Source organism: Chrysochloris asiatica, unplaced genomic scaffold (assembly GCF_000296735.1).
Source record: "Chrysochloris asiatica unplaced genomic scaffold, ChrAsi1.0 scaffold00203, whole genome shotgun sequence".
Lineage (NCBI taxonomy): Eukaryota > Metazoa > Chordata > Mammalia > Afrosoricida > Chrysochloridae > Chrysochloris > Chrysochloris asiatica.
Genome location: NW_006408721.1, coordinates 2076888 through 2082459, shown reverse-complemented (window position 1 = coordinate 2082459; position 5572 = coordinate 2076888). Strand labels below are relative to the sequence as shown.

Sequence of the window (5572 nt, the reverse complement as noted above, 5' to 3'; positions counted from 1 at the left end):
AAAAAAAAAAATTAGAAAGCCCAAAGATTAAAACTAAGACTTTAGAAGTAGCTAATACACTGAAGGGCAAAGTAGAATTGAATCAATGGAAGGCTTAGTCGGTGAGTTTATAGACAAATCTCTCAATACTCATCTTTGAGAGGAACATCAGGAAAAAATCCACATGTGGGACACTACGAAGAGGAATAATTTATGTGTGATTGGGATTCCAGAACAGGAAGAGACAAAACCATTGAGAAAAGTTGCTAGAAGAAAACTTTCTTAACATCATGAAAGATGACACGATAGCCATTCAAGAAGTTAAACGAGCTTCAAACAGGACAGACCCCAAAAGGAAGTCACCAAGACATATTATAATCAGACTTTTCAAACCCAAAGTCAAGGAAAAACTCCTGAGAGCAGCTCAGAAAAAAACCCAAAAAGATACCTAAAAAGGAGGTAAGATTAAGCTGTGATTTTCCAAAGAAACCATGCAGGCAAGAAGACAATGGGATGACATATGTAAACCTACGAAAGAAAAAAATCCCGCCAACCAAGAATCCTATACCTAGCAAAATTATCCAGCAAATATGACAGTGGAATCAGAACATTTCCAGCTAAACAAAAATTATAAGAATTTGAAAAAATCAGACCGATCTTACAAAGAATAATAAAGGGAGTTCTTTGGACAGAGAGTTAACAACAGCAAACAATAACCTGAGCCTAACACACATACATACCAGAACTCAACAAGACTAAAAAAATGAGACACCAGTTTGCAGTAAGGCATACAGTGAAAAAAAAAGGAATAATGTAACTGTAGAACTTTCAAATAAAGGGAAGATGAAGTAGATTTCAAGAAAAATAAAGTAAAAAAAAAAAGCCTAACCATAACCCTAAAATTAGGCCAAACTTTACTCCTAGCCCAACCCCTACCTCTAACACTAACCTTAGTCCTAACCCTAACATTAAATGAATCCTAGGCCTTGCCTAGACCTACCCATAGTCCTAACATTAACTCTGCACTCCTACCGACCCTGAGCCCCCAACTTTACCACCACCCAAAAAATCTTGCCTCAATCGCTCCTCTCATTTTAATCACACACTCAGGAAGAAATTCAGATTGGGATCAACCATTTCAACTTTGTTTCAGATTAAAATCAGACTTTGTCAGCTGTTTTCTCCTAAGCTAATAAGTTATTATTTAATAACTAACTAACTTGGGAACTTTATCTTAAAAAATTGGAAGTCATAAGTATTAGGAATTCCAAGCTCTGGTTTACTTCTGTTCAAAAAACACTACTTTTGTGTATTGTGTACTATGCTAGATGCTGGTAACACTAAATTGAACAAATACAGCACCTGCTCCTCTGGTGGAAGGAGACAGACATGAAAATGTTGCTGTCAGATACCGCTGAGTTGGTTCCGACTCATAGAGACGTTAGGCACAATGGTGCCTGGTCCTGTGCCATCCTTGCAACTGTTACTAAGCCTGAGCCTATTGTTGCTGCAACTGTGACAATTCATCTCGTTGGGGGTCTTTCTCTTTTTCATTGACCCTCCACTTTACCTATCATGATGTCCTTCTCCAGGGACAGGTCCCTCCTGATAATATATTTGAAGTATGAGAGATGAAATCTCACCATCCTGACTTCTAAGTGCATTCTGGCTGTATTTCTTCCAAAACAGATTAGTTTGTTCTTCTAGAAGTGCATGGTATATACATATTTTTTAAAAGTTTTCTAGTGAATTGAGTGATAGTTTACATGGGAGAACATCGATTTTACACTCATCCTATCATATTTCGTTTCATTGCAGTGATTTCCTCAATGCATCATTATTCAATAGTATTTGCTTCTATTCCCTGTTTGTTTTTGGTTGTACACAAAAATACTCAGGAATATATAATCATTTAAATAACCAAAGGGTACATTCTGCAAGCCTGCCTCCTGGTTGCCAGTACACAGCCTTTCTCTTGCCATGAGCTTCTTGTCCTCAGCTGCTCTCTCTCTCCAAGTGCATGGTACTTTTAATAGTCTTCTCCAATACCGTAACTCAGATGCATCAATTCTTCTATGGTCTTCCTTATTCATGGTCTAACTTTCACTTGCACATTAAACTATAGAAAATACTATGGCTTGGATCAGGTGCACTTTAGTCCTCAAACTGACATCTTTGTTCTGGAACATGTTTGGGGTCATGTGCACATGTACTTAATGCAAAAAGTCCTTTGACTGCTTAACTGCTGCTTCAATGAATTTTGACAGTGGATCCAAGAAAATGAAGTCTTTGACAACTTCAATCTTTTCTTCTCTAATCATGGTATTATTTATTGGTCCAGTAGTGAGGATTTTTGTTTTCTTTACACTGAGATGCAACCCATACTGAAGGCTGTGGTCTTTCATCTTCATTATCAAGCATTTTAAGTCTTCTGTTTCCAGCAAGCAAGGTTGTTATCATCTTCACATCACAGGTTGCTAATGAGTCTTCCTCCAATTCTGATGCCACATTCTTCTTCATATAATATGGTTTTTGTAAGTATGGTGAAAGAATTCAACCCTGGCACACATCTTTCCTAATTTTAAACCATTCAGTGTCTCCTTGTTCTATTAGAAAGACAGCCTTTTGGTCCATATACAGGTTCCTCTTGAGTACAATTAAGTGTTTCGGAATACTAAATTCTCTGCAATGTTGTCCATAGCTTATTATGATCCACACAGTCAAAAGCCTTTGCATAGTCAATAAGGCATAGGCCTGGTATTCTTTGCTTTCAGTCAAGAGTCATCTGACATTAGCAATGATATCCCATGTTCCATGTCCTCTTCTGAATCTGGCTTAAACCTCTGGCAGTTCCCTGTCAATGTACTGTTGTAGATGTTTTTGAATTATCTTTAGCAAAATTTTACTCACATGCGATATTGTGTGATGATTTCCACATTCTGTTGGTTACCTCATTGAAATGGACACAAACATGGATCTCTTTCAATCAACTGATTGGGTAAAGATTAGTGAGTGCCTCCAGTGCTATATCACTTTGTTGAAAGATTTTAATTTATGATTCCTAGAGCAGTTTCGAACTGCTGACCTTGAGGTTTGCAGCCTGATTCGTAACCATTATGCTACCAGAGCTCTTTATATCCATAGAATCCTTCAATATTACAGTGGAGGCTTGAATTTTTCTTTAGTTCTTTCAGCATGAGCAGTTCTGAGCGTGTTCTTCATGTTTGGTTTTCTAACTTCAGGTCTTTGCAATTTCATAACACTGGTTTCAGTCTTCTTGAGCTGCCCTTTGAAATTTTCTGTTCAGCTCTTTCACTTCCTCATTCTTCCATTTGCTCCAGAATTTCCAAACTGGAAAACAAGTTTCAGTCTTTTCGGATATCCACTTTGGTCTTTTCCTTTTTTCTTGTCTTTTTAATGACCTTTTGCTTTCTCCCTGTATGATGTCCTTGATGTCATCCCACAACTCTGGTCTTCGATCTTCAGTGTCTAATGCATCAAATCTGTTCTTGGGATCATCTCTAAATTCAGGTGGGATATATTCAAGCATGGACTTGTTTTAACTTTCTTCAGCTTCAGGCTGAACTTGTGTATGAGCAATAGATGGTCTGTTCCACTGTCTGTCCCTGGCCTTGTTCTGGATAAGGATAGGGAGCTTTTCTATGGATATAGCCAATTTAATTTCTGTGCATGCTATCTGGTGAGGTCCACATGTACGGTCTTCTTTTATGTTGTTTAAAAAGCGTATTAACAATTAACAAGTCATTGGTCTTACAAAATTCTATCTTTTCTATCATACCAAGGCCATATTTCTACCTACTGATCCTTCCTCATTTCCAATCTTTGCATTCCAGTCACCAATAGTGATCAATACATGTTGATTGCATGTTTGATCAATTTCAGGCTGAAGAAGTTGGTAGAATTATTCAATTTCATCATCACTGGCTTTAGTGGTTGGCGCATAAATTTGAGTAATAGTAGTATTAACAGTCTTTTCTTGTAGGCGTATGGTCATTATCCTATCATGGACAGCATTGTACTTCATGACAGATCTTGAAATATTCTTTTTGATAATGTATGTGACACCATTCCTCTCCATTTTATCATTCCTGGCATAGTAAGCCATGTGACTGAGAGATTTCAAATGGCCCATCCCAGTCCATTTCAGCACACTAATCCCTAGAATATCGATGTTTATGTATTCCATTTCATTTTTGGATGACTTCTAATTTTACTAGATTTGTATTTTGTACATTCCATGTTCTTATTAATGGATATTTACAGCTGTTTCTCTTTATTTTGAGTTATGCCCCATCAGTAACTGAAAAGTCCTCAAAGTTTTACTCCATTTGCATCATCAGAATCAACTCTACTTTGAGGAAGTAGTTCACATTTTGAGTACTTTCCAATCTGAGGGACTCATCCTCTAATACTATATCTGACAATATTCTGACGCTATTCATCATGTTTCAATATTCAATTATCTGGTGCTGAGAGTGTTAACACTGCTATTCATAAGGCTTCCAGTGGCTAAGCATTCAGTATTCAGTAGCAGTCGACCTCTCCTTCTTCCCACTTTTAGTCTGGAAACTCAGCTGAAACCTGTCCACCATGGATATATTCTGCTGGTATTTAAAATAAGGATGACAGCAACATGCAACATGCCACACTACAATAAACTGACAGACAAATGGTGGGACATATAAATAGGCAATTTTAATATATGAAATGACACAATCATCCTTTGGATAATAAATAGCAATAAAAGTGCTGAGAATGGTCTTGTTCCCAGTCTGAGAGCACACAGGAGTGTGTTAGGTAAAGCTTTCTGGAGAAAATAATACTTTAAAATGATAAGTGATAGACTGACAAAAGAAGGAAAGGAAGACAGCCAGGCAGACAATCAGGAGCAAATGCATGTAAGTGTAAAACCGTACACTGTGTTCAGGCAATAAGGTGGCACTATGCAGCATAGGAGAACTGGTGTGACACTATGGGATAAAGCGATGGACTACAAGGTTGAACAATCCTGGTGTGGCCCTGTAGGATAAAGCGCTGGAATCACAAAGCCGGTGGTTCAAACTCACTAGCACCTTTTGGAAACCATATACAGGGTCACTATGAGTTGGAACTGACTCAACAGAACTTATCATTGCACCTTAAGAGGTAGAATGATGGGAAGATGAGGCGGAACATGGGAACCTGTACTTTCTTCTGAAGTGAGTGATATAGCTGGGCGGAGAAGAGATATTAAGGAGGCAAAACTGGCAGCTGAAAGACCAGTTAGGAAGCTACAGCAAAAGACTAGGAAACACACTGGCAATAGCTGCCTTACATATGTGCTTGGGAGAATGGCTTTGAGTAGTTTTTTTTTTTTTTTTTAAACATGATAAAGTCTTTATTTTGAAATAATTTTAGATCTCAGAAAAGTTCAAGAATGTCTTGTCAAACTTTCCTACTCAAATTTCTATAGTTTTTTTTAATAGTCTTATCTGTCTTTTTCTGTCCCAGGATCCAACCCAAGACCCCACACTGCATGTAGCAATCATGTCTCCTTTGTTGTTGTTGATAAGTGCAGTCGATTCTGTTCCAA

The 5572-nt window shown here is 37.7% G+C and overlaps 1 protein-coding gene across 2 annotated transcripts in view; it reads right to left on the bottom strand.

Moving 5' to 3' along the window:
- Positions 1-5572, bottom strand: part of ARPC5 (actin related protein 2/3 complex, subunit 5, 16kDa) — a 14131-nt gene that overhangs the window by 1167 nt on the left and 7392 nt on the right. The window lies entirely within an intron of this gene.